This window comes from Eubalaena glacialis, chromosome 16 (genome assembly GCF_028564815.1).
Source record: "Eubalaena glacialis isolate mEubGla1 chromosome 16, mEubGla1.1.hap2.+ XY, whole genome shotgun sequence".
In the NCBI taxonomy this organism is placed as follows: domain Eukaryota; kingdom Metazoa; phylum Chordata; class Mammalia; order Artiodactyla; family Balaenidae; genus Eubalaena; species Eubalaena glacialis.
The window spans coordinates 71342515-71357840 of NC_083731.1; the positions used below are offsets into that span (position 1 = coordinate 71342515).

The 15326-nt window shown below is 42.5% G+C and overlaps 1 long non-coding RNA gene across 2 annotated transcripts in view; it reads left to right on the plus strand.

The window, feature by feature from the left end:
- Positions 1-15326, plus strand: part of LOC133076145 (uncharacterized) — a 59982-nt gene that overhangs the window by 29063 nt on the left and 15593 nt on the right. For both annotated transcript variants that reach the window (XR_009697502.1, XR_009697503.1), the window contains exon 3: positions 9875-10054. This is a non-coding gene — a long non-coding RNA (uncharacterized LOC133076145). The remainder of the gene's footprint in view (positions 1-9874; positions 10055-15326) is intronic.

The window sequence follows — 15326 nt, forward strand, 5'->3', positions numbered from 1 at the left end:
TGACACCTTGATTTCAGCCCAGTGAAACCCTTTTCAGACTTCTGACCTCCGAACTGTAAGATAAAAATTGTGTTTTTTTTAAGCCACTAACTGTGGGGTAAAGTTGCAGCAGCAATAGGAAACAAATACAGGTTTTCTCACTCCCCCTTTACAACTGCCCCATCAGATGGGTACTTAATATTGCTATTTTGCAAATGAGTAGACTAAGGCTTGGAGGCGTTGACTCATTTGACACAAAGGTGAGTGTATGGCCTGACCCTGGAGCCACTTGAAGATGGTTTTACTTCTTCATTTCACAAATGAGAGAACTGAGGCCCGGAGATGTGTCGTAATCTGCCTCACACGCAAGTTGCTGACAAGGCTCACTGTTCCTCCATGGGGATAGGGTAGACCAGTGCTTCACAAACACACATGTGCCCACAAGTCCCCAGGAGTCCTGCTAGGATGCAGGCTCAATTCAGCAGGTCAGGGCTGGGATCCAGGGTGCTGCATTTCTGACCAGCCCCCAGGTGAGGCCAATCCTGCTAGCCATAGAGTAGCAAAGCTGTACCAGTCCTGTGCCCTGCTTTGGGGGTTCTGAGCAACCCAGAGCCATCAGACTGCTTTGGGCATCTAGTGGGATGAGGGGGCCCTAGGGAGGGAGACACAGGAACAGATGTCTCACAGTTCTGTGGCCAAGGAGATTTAGGGTCTTAGAGGGAAAGGTCAGAGTTAAAGACAAGGCTATCACTCACTGGGTTCCTTTGAGAAAGATGTCACTCAAACGTGATGATTATTGTTGTCATTTGAAAAGTCATTCAAAATTTGCTGGCATGGGCCTGGCATCACGATTGCCTCTACTCTTTTATGGGACAACACATGCAGGTCGAGGGCATTTTCCTGCCACGGAGACTAAAATAGCTACATGTGATTGTGTGGGAAAAAGCAACGGTCTCCATTCCCTGACATGTTTTATGTAAAACTAATTTCTTCTGAGCAAAATAAGACAGTCTGTTTATCCTTCGAGAAACGTCTCTAAAGCTTTGATGAAATCAAGGAGCTCTTGCCCCTGGCCTCTTCCTCTCCTCAGCCACAACACCACGTACACAGTGGACTGCAAACGAGGACAGGTAGGTAGTTCAGTCTGTAACTGCAGTTGTGGTTCTCTGAGTCTTCATTTTGTGCTTCATTTTAGAAGAAGTATGTGATATGTGTGTGGGAGCTGCTGGGAGTTTCCCCTACCCTTCTTCACTGTGATTGCAGAATCACCAGCTCTCGTGGCTCCCGGAGCTTCCGGAAGGCTGGGAAAGTTCTGCTTTCATTCTGAACAACAGCCAGACACGCAAGCAAGAAATAGCAGCTTTTGTTTCAGATACAAGAAATCAGAGAAGGAAGCCAGCGTTTTGCTGTTTCCTAGGGGTATGGAGTGAAGATATGCCTCCATGTATTTACAATGGCTCAAAAATGAAAGGATTTTTTCCTCCCACTCATCTACCTCAGCACTATTAACCTTCAAAGCTCCCTAATCTACAATTTGAAAATGGACCTTTAAAGTGTTTCTAGGGACTTCCCTGGTGGCACAGTGGTTAAGAATCCGCCTGCCGATGCAGCGGACACGGGTTAGAGCCCTGGTCCGGAAGGATCCCACATGCCGCGGAGCAGCTAAGCCCGTGCGCCACAATTACTGAGCCTGCGCTCTAGAGCCCACGAGCCACAACTACTGAGCCTGCATGCCACAACTACTGAGGCCCGCGTGCCTAGAGCCCGTGCTCCACAACAAGAGAAGCCACCGCAATGAGAAGCCCGCGCACCGCAACGAAGAGTAGCCCCCGCTCGCTGCAACTAGAGAAAGCCCGTGTGCAGCAGCAAAGACCCGACGCAGCCAAAAATAATAAATAAATAAACAAATTTATTTTTTTTTAAAGTGTTTCTGAAATAAGGTTTCTACAGACTTTCTTAGCTCTAGGGTTTGCTTCTGAGGGTAGTGGTAATTCTTCTGGAAAAGAATAAAATATATCCATTAGTTGTCGGGATCAGTCAGCAAGCACCGAGCAGCCCTGTAAAGTACAAGGGAGGTATCCGGCTGGGTTCTTTGCCTTCTTCAGGTCCGGATGCTCAGAGCATGACAGGCCTGGACACCAAGACCTTTAGTGGGGAGGACTCCGGCCAGCCTGGGAACTCGATGTTATGGGCAGTTTTCAGTTATCAGTGTGGGGTGGTGAGAAAACACAGTTTGGGAGTCAGACAACCCTTATTAGTGTGTTATCTTGTCCAGGGCCCCCAACCTTTTTGGTTTACTTCACTATGGGCTTGTGTCCTTATCTGCAAAATACAAATAATCACACCTCCTCTCAGGATTATTGTGAGGATTAAAGGAGATAATACAAATGGCACAAAGTAAGCCCCTAAAAATATTTGCTGGTCCAAGAGCCAGAAATAAAGAGACTTTCAAGAATAATTTCTGTTTGACCATGGAATGTATTATGTTACTTTCTGCCTTGAATCATCTTCCTCATTATATTTTCCTTGGCCTACCAATAATATCCTTTTTATTTCTTCTGCACATACAATTGATGATGGGAGAGACAGATCCAAAGGACAATTGGTGGCAATCTGTTGTGGTCACAATCCACAGAATGAATAAATTCAGGCAAATACTGGACAGATGGCTGTTTTTAGAAAAATTGGTAATAAATCAATTAATTGATTTATCCTGGTGATGTGAAACAAAGATTCAATGCCAGAAGAGACCTTCTTTGGTGCCTACTAGTAATTGCTGGGGACCAGGAGACTTAGACTGGTTTTCCTTTCTTTCCTGTCTCCCTTCAGTTCCCCCTACCCTGCCCCTTCCCCTGCCAGCTGGCAGGGAAAGTGCTTCCAGGGTGATACTGATGGGAATGCTCCTTCCTTTGCCCTCTACTCACACCCGTTAAGCCACATAGCCAAGGTCAGCTCAGGTGAGCCAGGTGCCAGCCCTACCTCTTCACCTTCCCCAAGCCCATTCCTCCCTCACCCCCATCCTCAGGGCAGAAGTGGTAACACTTTACATCAGGGCAGAAGGGTTGGAGTGCTGGCCAGTTTCCTGCCTAATTACCAGTCAGAGGGAGTGAAGCTTAAACTGCAGGGCACTTCCTTTGCACTGGCCCTTCTAAGGCCCTAGAAATAGGTTCTCATGATCATATGGTTTTTTAAAACATAAAATTTGCAAGAGATATTTTAACCACAATCAGTGAAGATCCTGTTTCTTCTCTGATTTCCCTTCCATCATTCTTTCCCATCTGGCAGTGGCATTGTGGGTTTCCATGGGTATTTGCGGGGAGGTTGAGTTGGAGATACATCTAGTTTGGGACTGGTTGCTCACGGGGTCCGCTACCCAGCTATGATTCCAACTTCTCTTCACCAGCACCCTGGGAATTCCCTTTGCTCACACTCTGTGTTGGAACCCCTGTTTCCTAGAATCTGTGTCTTCCTCTTTCGTGGTCTAATTCCTTACTTTGGTAGAGCACATCCTTCTGGAACTTTCTGAGAAGGAGTTGGTGGAGGGAAATTTTGAACAGTGGGATATATTTTTGTACGCTGTGGTCTCTTCCAAGTAGTCAAGCTATTTCTAGGAATACTCCTACCGCCCACTCGCTGGGAGTCCTGACAAGAAGATGCAGGGACAGAGGCCATTTCACGACATGGACAGGTCCTGTGGCATCTGACACTGCAAGTATGAGGACAGTGGAGGAGAAACAGGTTTGAAATGTTTGGAGCCAAAAAACAGTCTGTGGGACTTTCTTCCAATCTTCAGTAAATGCAAGATTCAGTTCTCAAACAAGTTTAGTCAAAATGCAAGTTCTTTCCTGTCAGGAATATACTTGAAAATGCAGCATAGAAAATTATGATACACTGTGTGTATATATACATATATATATATTTTTTTTCTTTCCTGTATTGGTGGGTATCACATACGATAACAGTTATCAGAGTTCCTGAGTTTGCAGGCAACAAGTCTGAAGTAGTATTACAAGAGCAAGGTGTCTGAAGTAGTTCATAAATGAAAAGAACAAAAATAGAGGAGTTTCAAAATTCAGGACAACGATCTTAAAAATGTACATGGCTTTATCAATAAGGAGTTAGAAACCAGAGAAAAAGTTTTCTAAGCAACGAATTGTAAAAAAATAGATTTCAATCAACCTTGCTAGAGGGAAGCCTGAATTATCTTTCTAGTCTCTCTATAGAAAATATGGGGGCTTCCCTGGTGGCGCAGTGGTTGAGAGTCTGCCTGCCGATGCAGGGGACACGGGTTCGAGCCCTGGTCTGGGAAGATCCCACATGCCGCGGAGCGGCTGGGCCCGTGAGCCACAGTTGCTGAGCCTGCGCGTCTGGAGCCTGTGCCCCGCAACGGGAGAGGCTGCGGTGGTGAGAGGCCCACGCACCGCGATGAAGAGTGGCCCCCACTTGCCGCAACTGGAGAAAGCCCTCGCGCAGAAGCGAAGATCCAACACAGCCATAAATAAATAAATAAATAAAATTAAAAAAAAAAAAAGAAAATATGACAAAATTTTGTTATATGGATCAAAGATTATGCACCCAAAACAATACAGGAAAAAAATTATTTTAGAGGTGTGTCAGGTAGTTAATTAGTAAAATGTAATGTCACTTCTCTGGATTTTTAGGTTTTGGGTATTTAACAGCTTTAAAAAATTTGTAATTTATTGTGATATATTTTCTCATTCTAAACAATAAAGATAAATAAATATTTCTTTATATTATTTTTCTTAGAGAGGATCTCCAAGGTCATATAAGTTTTAGGTCCCATAAAACGTGGATCTGCTCCTGGTGCTAATGTATGATTGAAAGCATTTTCAAACCTGCAAAGGATTCAAAGTCAGAGATGCAGAGAGCACAGAACCAAAGACCAAAAATGATGTTGCTGATATACCAAAATGAGCCTTACTCTACCACCCCGGCCACAGCCTGGGCTCTGGGTCTCTCCAGGAAAAAGGAGGCATTTGGGACAGGTCACTTGTACACTGCCTCTCCATCCTCCATATGACCAGCAGACAACCCGAAGGACCCTGCTTGAGTCCTTTTGGAGTTGCGGTTACAACTTTTCTCCCTCTTCTTTTTTTATTAAATTGAATCTGTATTTTTACAATATAATACATGTCATGGCTTCAGAAGACAAATAACACTATGAAGTTTATTTATAATGAGAGACACAGCTTTCTGCCCCACCTCCCCTTCCTAAGGCCTCCTCCCTACAGGAAACTGCTGATTTTTTCAAAGCAATCACTTCCATAGTTTAACCGAAAATGCTACATTGCAGTTTATTAATTTCTCAACCTTAAGCATTATTTGTTGATTTTTCCTGTAGAATGAGAGACTTCAGTTCATTTCCACCTCCCCACCTCCACTCTCTACCTCCCTATATGGACATTTCAGAAATTGGGGTTAAATCAATGTATCATGTGATTATGAATATGTATATATATTCACTTTTTTTTTTAAAAAAATAGAGACTTGTCTGTCCTGCTGCAGTTGGGACTGGTTGCTCACGGGGTCTGCTACCCAGCTATGATTCCAACTTCTCTTCACCAGCACGCTGGGAATGCCCTTTGCCCACACTCTGTGTTGGAGCCCCTGTTTCCTAGAATCTGTGTCTTCCTCTTTCATGGTCTAATTCCTTACTTTAGTAGAGCACATCCTTCTGGAACTTTCTGAGAAGGAGTTGGTAGAGGGAAATATTGAAACACTTGCTGGCCTGAAAAAGGCTTTATTTTACTTTCATATTTAATTGATAGTGTAGCAAGGCAGAGAATTCTAGGTTGGTGAAGAGTTCCCTCAAAACTTTGAAGACGTTTCTCCATTCCCTTCTCCCTTTTGGTGTTGTCGAGAAATCCAATGTCATTCTTTCTTAGTCCTTTCTGTAAACGTTCAGGATCTTTTCCTTATTGTGGGTGTTCTGAAGCTGCACAGTAACATGTCTTGTTGGGCCTTTTGTCTTTCAGTTTTCTGTTTCTGAGCATACTTCAGTTCTGAGAAATCTATTAGCTCCTTAATAAATGTGTCCTTGCCATTTTCTTTGCTTTTTCTTTCTGGAACACCTAGTATTGTTTTATATTTTGTAGAGCTCTGCTTTATACCAAGAACAGTTCTAGGCTCTTGGGACATAAGAGTGAACAAGAGATAAAATCCTTCCCCATGTGAAACTTGTATCCTTACAATGGTGGGTCAGATATTGGATTCTCTGAATTAATCCTCTAACTTTCTTATCTTTCATATTTCCCCTCTTATCTTTTGTTTTTCTAGTTAAGACTTTACTTTTTAAAGTAATTTTAATTACAGAAAAATTGAGCAGATTGTATAAAGGGTTCCCATATGCCCCTTTTTCCTGTCCCTTTCCTGCTTCACTTTCCTCTGTTATTAATATTTCTCAGTAGTGTGAGACATTTGTTATAATTGATGAACTAATATTGATACATTTTTGCTAACTAGAGTCCACAGTTTTCATTAGGCTTCACTCTGTGTAGTACAGGCCTGTGAGTTTTGACAAATACATGTCATGTACCCTCCATTACAGTATCGTACAGAATAGTTTCACTGTCCTAAAAATCACCTGTGCTACATTTATAGCCCTCTCTCCCTCCACCAAGCCCTTGGCAACCACTGTTTTTTTTTTTATATATATAGTTTTGCCTTTTTCTAGAATGTCATATAGTTGGAATCATACAGTATGTAGCCTTTTTAGATTGGCTTCTTTCACTTAACAATGTGCATTCAAGGTTCTGCCTTATATAACTGTTTATGGCTTGATAGCTCATTTCTTTTTAATGCTGAATAATATTCCATTATCTGGATGTATCACAGTTTATTCATCTATTCATCTGTTCAAGGACATCTTGGTTGCTTCGAAGTTTTGGCAATTATGAATAAAGCTGCTATAAATATTCGCATATAGGTTTTTGTGTAGACCCAAGTTTCCGACTCATCTGGGTAAACACCTAGTATCATGATTGCTGAATCGTATGGCAAGACTGTGTGTGTGTGTGTGCGTGTGCGTGTGTGTGTGTGTGTGTTTCCAGCTTTAATGAGATATGGCTGACATATGACTGTGTTTAGCTTTTTAAGATACTGCCAAACTGTCTCCAAAAGTGGCTGTACTACTTTGCATTCCTACCAGCAACGAATGAGGGTTTCTGTTGTTCTGCATCCTTTCCGGAATTTGGTGGTGTTAGTTTTTTTGGATTTTTAGCCATTCCTAATAAGTGTGTGGTGGTATCTCATAGTTGTTTTAATTTTCAATTCCCTAGTGACATATGACATGGAGCATCTTTTCATTTGCTTACTTGCCATCTGTATATCTTCCTTGGTGAGGTGTCTGTTCAGATCTTTTGCCTATTTAAAATTAGGTGGTTTGGGACTCCCCTGGCGGTCCAGTGGTTAAGACTCCGTGCTTCCACTGCAGAGGGGCACGGGTTTGATCCCTGGTCAGGGAACTAAGACCCCATGGCTGTGTGACGTGGCCAAAAAAATAAATTTAAGAAAAAAAAATTAGGTGGTTTGTTTTCTTATTGCTGGGTTTGAGTTCTTTAAATACAAGTCCTTTTTATCAGATATGTGTTTTGCAAATATTTTCTCCCAATCTGTGACTTGTCTTCTCATTCTCTTAACAGTGTCTTTTGTGTAGCAGAAGATTTTGATTTTAATGAAGTCTGACATCAATTTGGATTTCTCCTTTGGTGTTCTATTTAAAAATTTATGCCAAACCCAAGGTCACCTAGATTTTCTCCTATGTTATCTTCTAGAAGTTTTATAGTTCTGCATTTACATTTAGGTCTATGACTCATTTGGGGTTAATTTTTGTGAAAAGTATAAAATCTATGCCTAGATTAATTGTTTTTTTCTTTTGCATGTAGATATACAGTTGTTCCAGCATGATCTGTTGAAAAGATCTCTTTGTTTATTCTACTTCTGAGAGATTTTCTCATCAGCAACAGATATCTCCATCTTGGCTTAGAGTAGTTTAAAAAAAAAACCCCAAACCCTGTCTTGGCCATGGGAGGACTGGACCCATGCCTTCAGCACCCTCCTTTAACCCCCAGCATCAGCATGTGTTTCTATCTGTACCTCATGGTCACTATGTGGTGTCCATTCTACTGGGCTCCACCCTATTTCCTACTTTGTAGTTGATCATATTTGCAGGTCTTCCGTAGATATGAAAACTCCAACTTGTGGAGAAAATAGATTATTTACATTCAGTCCAAGAATAGGAACTGACTTCCTGACACAGAGAAATACTGAAATGACACAGAGACACACAGAATAGGGCACTCAGAGAGTCACCGTAGTTTAGTGGTTCCAAGTATAGACAGCCTGGGTTCAAATCCTGGCTCTGCCTCTGCCTGGCCATGGAAGCTTGGATAAGACATTTAAACCTTTTTTGACTCAGTTTCCTTATCTCTAAAGTAGGGGTAATAATAGAAATTGCTTCCCAGGGTCGTTTGTAGATTAAATGACTTATTTCATGCAGAGGGAGTAGAACAATGCCTAGCACACAGGAAGAGGTGTAAACATGTTTGCTATTATCGTTACTGCCTGACTAAGCATGTGAGTCACCAAAAACTCAGAATCACTTCAATCCCCTTGTGTAACTGGTCATTGTTCACTTTGAGACAAGACAAGCTGGGGCTGGAATCACAGAGGTAGCTGAATCATTCCAGCTCTTCCAATCCTGACAAGCTTTCACATTTCAGTGCTAATTTAGAATGAAGAAGTATCTGCATCAGTGATAAGTGACAATGTTTACACAACTTTAGCAAACTACTCCATTTTAATGACTTCCCAGAAGTATCAAGACTCCAATTAAACTAGTCCCAGGAATTAGGACTGTTTATAAGGTCACCATTGGATTGTACCAACTCAGTACTGGATCGGGAACACTAAATCTAGGTACCAGGGAAACTTCAGGTTCTTTTCTGATAACCTGACCCTATTTGCTTGGCTCTGCTCCTATCACTTCATAACCCACACTACCTCTGGTCTTAGCTCCCACTTTCAAAAGCAGGATGTTGTCCAAAGCCCTCTCAATCTCCCCAGGAGGACTCCAGTTTTCACATCAGAATTTGATCTTTTATTGAGTTTGGAGACGGAAAAGCTCCCAAAGGACTTGGGATCCAGCCCAGAGCACTAAGTTCAAAGGAAATAATACTCCTCCTTCTAATATCATCAAGTAAACAGAAAAGGTCAATTTATATATAGTGAGACGTTCTGGGAGAAAAAAATGAAATAATTTTTTGAAGAGTTCCGAGATGTTTTAAAAAGTTTCTTTAAATGTTTTCCCTTCCCTCTTCCTCTGATATATCTCTTACATCTGGATTCAGGGTATGGTTGAAATGTCTAGTCTTGATTGCTGGAAGAATGTCATCATCAAGTTCAGGTGTATGAAACACGGATCTCTAAGAAATTGTCACTAACTCTCACTTTCTCAGTCCTTGACAGCAAGGTCACAAAGAAGTGGAAAGTGGATTAGTTCTTTTAAAAAGTGTAGAGAGAGAGGTAGAAAGGTTAGAAAGGTCAAGTCTCTTGGAAGCTTTGTGTGGGAATTCCATCACTTTATCTTCAGGGTACAAGGTGATGATGGTGATGATGGTGATGATGATGAGGATGAGGATGATACCCTGTGCTCACATAAAAACCTTTCATCTGTAGACGAAAAGTGCAACACAGCCACTAATTAATTCTGAGGGCAAGGTAGGCAAACATCATTATCTCTGATTTAATGGTTCGGAATCCAGGCAAGAGGAAATTAAACCCTTTACCCAAGATCAGAAATGAAGAGTCCCTGCCTCCTTACTTTCCACTGGCCACCCTAAAGGTAGCTACAGAAGGGCTTTCTTTTATTTCACAGAAAGAGCTAGCTCCTTGCCGCATCTGACCCTTCCCTTTACAGCGTTTGGTAAGGGCAGGAAAGAGATCTGGTAGAATGACGTCTCTACCACAGGATGATTTTGAGGGCTGCTACATCTCTACCTAACCATGGAAGCAGAAGTGTGGGAGGTGTACATGAAACACTAGAGTCAACTTTAAGGTAAGAACTATATAACTTATACTTTTGAGCCACCTACAGTACCCAGCATAGAATCCAGCCATAGAGCTTCACCAATCTTTGTTCTTTCTTGATTGATAGTTCTGTTCTTTGGCAAGGAGAAAAGATATTTCCTTTTTATCTAAAGTCTACTGAGCTAGTTTAATTTTCCTGTTCCAAGAAGGAATTTAGGGAGTGTGGCAGAGAAAGTGTAGCTGACCACAAAGGATTCATGTTCCTTCCCATATAGAGTTGTTTTGGGGAAGAGGTTACCCAAATGGGAAATATATTTCCCAGAAGTTTCGCATCTGGGCGACTAGTTCTGGCCAATGGCATGTGAGAGGAAATGGTGTGTGTCATTTCCAGGTTGAAGGAGTCAATTATCTGATATGCTTCCTATCTTTCTACCCATTGGAGCCACATGTTGAAAAGGACTTTGGTTCCTCCATCCCCCACGTGCAGGGGAATCACCAAGTAATATCTGCATTAGACTTAAGGCAAGTGAGAGGTCAACCTCTCTTATTGCATTGAGATTTTGGAGTCATTTGTGACTGCAGTAGGCCTACTCTGACTAATAAAGGTAACCTTTAGAGTACATCCAATGTGATAAACAACAACTTAGAGAGGAAGCAATTAGGGCAAAAAGAAAGCAAAGGTAGGAAAGTAGGATGAACACAAGTGCAAAGCACATACGGAAAATACATGTCCTGTGGGACTGTACAAGTTGCTGGAAGTGGGCAACATATTTGGCTTTGAATTTCCCAGCATCCAAAATAAAGAGGCAAATTCTATGAGATGCAAGATTCATAATGCCCGGAAGAGAAAACACACTAACACTCAGGAGAAATACACATTTTCCTGGTTATTCAAACTGAGAGACATTTCTCCTAAGACGCCTGAAGAAGGGGATCAATGCTGTCAGCTGGATTGGGCCACATCCTCAATAACACCGGTACAGTGGCTATCACAGAAATGTTCCTATAGCTGACATAATGTTCCTTGATGCAAAAAGTGGCAGTCTATGAAAAGCTGGTTCAGAAATGGTACTTTTAGGAGAGGCTAAGAAAATGCAGGGCACAGAGGCAGATGTCTGATGGTCTGGCTTAATCCAGTGTCCCAAGATCCCAATGGGGTGGCTTCCGCACTCTAGCACAGGCTCTGGGGGTATCACTAGAGAATCAAAACCATCTGCTTCTGGACGAGCCATGAAATATAAGCCCAGCCACACCACCCTGCAAGAAACAGCCTGCTCCACTGCCAGGATAATCTTGTCCTTTGATCAGATGTGCCAGGAGGTGACCCAACACCTGACTTGCTGACCATAAAGTGAGGAAGTTCCCCTCCTTGACCTGCTTGTTTGAGTGGATGGCCCCAGTGTGGGTTTTCCTTCAATTTCCACATCTCAAGGGCTGTGATGGGAAGGAAATCAAGGCTGCGGCTACTGAGATCACCCTAGGTTTCCTAAGGTCCACAGGTGTGGATGAGAAACATCTGGTCAGGAAGCCAGTCCCTGGAGTGAGGGCTCTCAGCCACGCCATCAGGAAAGAGGAAGGCTCCTCAGCATCATTCTGGCCAGCACTCAAATCCTTGGGGTTTATGGAGCAATGAACTGCTTCATACAGTTGCCCTGCCCAGGTCTTCAGGAAGAGGTAGATTACATCTCCGAATGTCTAATCGTTCCTGCAGCCAGGTGCTTAACCCCACTGGCAGGGATCACACATCTCCCTCTGAAGGAAGTAACCAGTTGTTCTTGGGGAGAAATGTGCCATGGGGAATGACTTGACGTTTTTCCCAGAAAGCATGTTCTCCTTTTGCCCAGTGGGACAGAAAGTGGACATGTGTCAAAGATCTCAAAGCTGCTTTAACTCCTGTCCTCTCCTCTCCTCTTTTCTTCTCATTTCCCTTCCTCCCTTTAAGACACAGATGGAAACAATATATTAACTATAACCATGGATTTTGTATTTACCAGTGATACTTATTTACAAAGGCTGATACCAGTAGGATACAATATCCTTCTCTTCTTTTTGAAGATTTTCATGGAATCTTTTTTTTTTTCACTCAACAAACATTTGTTGAGTGCATCCAGGGAGTTGGTGGGACAGTTGGTTAATAACACTGGCTTCTGGCTGGCTCACCAGATCTAGATTTTATCCCACATGACTTTATCAGCTGCTGGACCTTGGCAAACCCAGAACTTCTCTAAGCCTTGGTTTCCTCACGTGATTGTCTGGGAGGTTTAAGGGAACTGATGCTGCAAAATGCTAGCAGGAGTAAGTGGGAGTTCTGCTCGTTAGCATCCGTTCTCTTCAGGCTAGATAGATATAGATACAAATACAGATATAGCTATAGGTATATACTATACATAATAGGTATAAATAGGTGGTTCATGGTCTTTAATTAATTCAGTCACTTTATTATTGTTAATTTTGAGCAAGATAGATCCTGAGCAATCTTCCTCTGAACATATTGTAAAACATATGTTAATTTTTCTAAATCTGATACAATTAAATTGGATTTACTTTAAGAATTCGGGTGAATTTCAGACTCCCTTTGAGACTGTAAAAGAAACGATGAATATCTGAAAAAGAGTAAGAATCAAAACACTAAGCTGAAGCTCTGTGGCTGGTCATCTCTTTGCTACTTGTATTCTTTAGAGTCCTTTCCAAGACCTTTAATTCTTCGGAGGAAAGGGTGTATGGGTCTGACATTTTTCCTCTTCAACTAATTTTTCACAAGCTTCAAAACCATTATCCTACCCAAGGGTCATCGAACCTCCTGGGATCTGAGTCACTGAGGAAGTGTCTGGAAGGGTGAAGTTCTGGGCTCCTGGGGCAATTGATGCTCTTTCCTAGGGGCATGTGTTATCCCAGCCTGGCCAGGCTGCTGCTGAGGCTTAGGATGTGGCTTTTAACCTTGAAAGTTCCCCCCTGAGAGCCTTCAATGCTGTCTCTCTGGCATCTCTGGGGCTAATCCTCTGCAATACTCTTATTGAGGGTAAAGAGAGGCCAGAAAGACTCTCAGGGAACATGGATGATAGCGTCTTCCCTTCCCTCCTTCCTCTCACCCTCTTGACTTAGGGAACACCCTGGCTACAGCTCCATTTTAAGGTGAGCTAGGGCTGAGTCTTCCAGTTAACAGTAAACTGGAAGGAACTTTCCAGTAAACTTCCAGTTCACCAGTTTCCTGGTCACTTTCGTCAGTACCTGGATGATAGCACTGGTTTCTGGGACTCTGAAGCCTATGCATAATAAACACTGCCTTTACCTTGGGTCTTAGTCTGATTGAGCTGCTATGACAAAAATACCTTAGACTTCATGGCTTAAACAACAGAGATGTACTTTTCACAGTTCTGGAGGCTGGGAAGTCCAAGATCAAGGTACTGGCAGATTTGGTGTCTGGTGAGGGCCTGCTTCCTAGTTCATAGACGGCAATCTTTTTGCTGTGTCCTCACACAGTAGAAGGGGTGCGGGAACTCTCTGGATTCTCTTTTATACGCACAGTAATCTCCTTCATGAGGACTCCCTTTCATGACCATGCAAGAAAAACACCATCTCCCAAAGGCCCCACTTCCTAATACCATGACATTGAGGGTTAGAATTTCAACACAGGAATTTTTGGAGGACATAAATATTCAGTCCGTTGTATTTGGTGTTACCATCTGGAAATAGGAAGCCAGTGGTTCAGTCTGGAATAAGCCAGTGTCTGAATAAGCCAGCTTACCAGTGGGTCAGGATCATAACTAGCCTATATTAAGTGAAGAAATAGGGCACAACCAAGGCCATGATGTCGTGCAGTGTGGACGCTTGTCTCCACAAACCACAGTGTGTATGTATTAATTTGGTCAACTGCTTGGTCCTCGCCGTTTATTTCTCAGTCTGCCTTTCCCTGCCTGCCTTTCCCTCTATGGAAGGGCCCAGGCTGGTGTTTAATACACATGGCAAACTCAGGGAGACCTGCTGGATATTTAGTATGCACAGAGAAATGTCATGTGAATATGGGCATTTAATCAATAACTCTTTGCCTTTGGTGGTGGTGATGACAGATTCTTTCCTGGCAAGATATACAGTTCCTGATATAGTAAGCCTTACATTTTTGCAGTTAATTGTGTGCTTAAATATATGTATACCTAATACACTATATATAGTACAATATTTATGAATGTGTATATACACACACACATATATATACACATATCAGACAGGCACACATGTAAGCACTTTGAGATGCTGCCAATTTTAGAAAACACAAGAGGACTGGTAGTAGAAAGCAATCTTGTGGTTTTTATTGTTGGAGGTTATATTCATAACTTTCAATCCCTTGAGAGCAGCAAATCCCTTGACATTAACATTCTGTTTTGGTGGTGCCATGGTGCAGGCAAACAGACAGAAGGGCTGAGTGGAGTCTGTGGCGCTCCTTTTACACCTGTCCAGACGTCTCAGCAACAGGGCCCACCCTCTGCAAAAGCCACCTCCCACACCAGTCCCTGATGCTGGAATTTCTTCCACCGGGAGCAAAAGTTTCTATTTCAGTTCTAATTAAACAAATATCAAATACCCTACTGGAGGCAACCAACACTCACAAGTTAAAACTTCCCTGAAGGCAGTTTTTACATCTAGAAAGAGAAGTGTGTAGCCACTTAGCTGGGGGTATGAGGGGGACACCATGGGGAGTAGACACATTCTTGGAAAGAGGAATTGAGAGTCTCAGAGTCAAAACTCATTATTTCATGCTTGTTCTTTCAACCTCATCCTCCTTCCCTGTCTCATCTTTGAAGAAGCTTTCAATTCCTGACACAGCAGTGTCCAATGTGAGCCATGGATTATTTGCCTACATGCTTTACCTGTGCTTTAAATGTAAATTTTCGACCATTTATTCAAGACCTGGCAATAATTAACTCGCTATCAGGAAATCACATGATTTTCTTAGTGAAATGGCACCAGAAAATAATTCCCTGGAGTCACTGAGAACTGTAAACAACTATAGTCACATTCAGGTCATTTCGTGTCAACCAGGGCCAAAGTCCTCTTTAATTATAGACGGTGCCTGCCCTTTCTGGGCACTGTTAGCCTCAAGCAATCTGAGTGAAGTGGACTTTCAGGCATGTGGGTGAGTCTTGTTGACACACAATTGTCCTGTGTGTTTAACTAAAAGCTTCCCTGGAGCTGGAAGTAGCGTGACTGTCCGAGTATCCAACACTTTTTTGAGCACCTACTTAATATTGGGCACTGTTAGACTCTGGAAATCAAGAAACTGGTAAACAAACAAACAAATAAAA